This window comes from Ursus arctos, unplaced genomic scaffold (assembly GCF_023065955.2).
Source record: "Ursus arctos isolate Adak ecotype North America unplaced genomic scaffold, UrsArc2.0 scaffold_2, whole genome shotgun sequence".
In the NCBI taxonomy this organism is placed as follows: domain Eukaryota; kingdom Metazoa; phylum Chordata; class Mammalia; order Carnivora; family Ursidae; genus Ursus; species Ursus arctos.
Genome location: NW_026622874.1, coordinates 83,480,835 through 83,482,760, shown reverse-complemented (window position 1 = coordinate 83,482,760; position 1,926 = coordinate 83,480,835).

Here is a 1,926-nt window from a genome sequence, read left to right as displayed (position 1 = left end):
ATCCTACTAGACAGTGGGAAGCTCCCCAACACCCCTCTCTGCCCAGACACAGCTTACAGTGTCTCCAGGGCTCACGGCTTCCCCAGGCTGCACCCTGAAGCCAGACACAAATCCCCTTTGCTCTTGATCCCACAAAGCGACGTGGGGGCTGGTCCCTGGGTGAGGGGCCTCTACATCTTCCCACTCCCCACTCCTCGTTTTCCTTCCTCTCTGAGCCTGGGGAGCGGCTTTTCCACTTTTCCACTCTCAGTATTTATCCTCTCAGGTCTAGGTTCATGCCCTGAGGTGTTCAAAAAGAAAAGCTAAGAGCAGCTTTGTTTTCTCTCTTTCTCCGTCCTCCTCCCTTCTGGGAGGCAATGCATTCAGAGCAGCCTCGCCTGAAGAGAAGGGCTGCCAGGGGAAAAAGAAGCTCTGGAGGGGGAAAACATCATTAAAATGTAAACGTGGGAGCCCCCGAAAACATACAGGCATAGGAAAAAACAAAGCAAAACACAGGAGGAACTGTGAAAGAATGTTAACAGAGGTATTCTATTTCCAGGACGTGGAAACCATGAATGAATTTTTTTCTTCCTATTTACATTTTCCTGAATTTTACAAAGTCTCTACAATGTGTATTATTCATATCATCACACACACAAAATGACTTATTCGAGTTCATTTGTAGGTTGTCTATGCAAATCAAATGGATTTGCATGAGACATGACTATGAATCCAAGCGTAATGACCAAACGCAATGTGCATTCCAAAGCACATGTACAGTGTACAAAATATAAAGCATAAAGGAGGGTTCATTCACAGCCTCCGTAGCTTGGGCTGGTTTCTAGAATGACAAGCGATCACTTTTGTTAGGAAGTTAGGACCTCCTTGCCAATTGGGAGTATTGGAACAGCTAAGCGTGAAGGGGTAACCAAGTAACCCAAAGACTTTATGATGTACGCGTTTCTAAAAGAGGCTTCTCGCCATGGGGCAGATGGGTTTTCTAAGGCTACATTTGATGAAAACATGATAAGAGGGTGCTTAGATCAGGTAGGTTCTTAAAAACAGAGCCTGTGGCAGGGGTTCTGGCTCAAGTGATGGGAAGAACTCTCGAAGAGAAGGGGAGTGAGCCAAGGACCTCCGCAGCACAAATTGTACCTGAGAGTTAGTTCCAGCTTGAGGCAAAGGGGCCAGTCTTCTGTTCCCCCGTGTCAGCCAGTCGCGGGCAGGAGAGCACAGGATGCTTCAGTCGGTCAAGGGCGATTCTGTGGAGAAAGCAGGCACCTGTGAGCTCTCAGCAGCCCATCCTTGGAGCAGGAGAGGGATGGGGGTGCCAGCCAGGCAAGATTTAGTTGGGATTTCTTGGGCAAGCCTAGATAATTGAGAGCTGATTGCAGCATGGGTCAGGGGCAGAGTGCAGGAGCAGGTGACACTGAAAACATCACTGATGGTGGCATATTTGGGGTGGAGATGGAGGCTATGCTTCAGTGACTGTGGGGGCATGACCAGGAAGGCCAGGGATGACAGAGAGGTGGAGGCAGAGAGGGTGGCAGAGCCAAGCTGCATGATCCTGGGATCAGCAGTGATTTTTACACCAGGAAGAAAGAGAAATTAATGAGCCCAAACGTGACAATTAATGGGACCCCTGCAGGCCCTCCCTGAACCAAGTCGGGGAGGTCTGCCTGCAGCAAGGACTGGAACCACCACAGCAAGGAGTGCTGGATGCTGCACCGTCTGGTATCTAAGGCACGGAAATCTGTAAATTCTGCAAAGACGGGTACCTTATCTCTCCTGCCTCCCAGGCTGCATAATAGGTAAATATTTATTGAATGAGTGAGTCAATCAGTCCATCTATATTCCACCATTTCTCAGTGGAGGAGGCCCCTAGCACAGTAACAAAGAGCACAAGATTTGAGGGCAGACGTCTGAACTCGAATTTCAGTGCCCAGC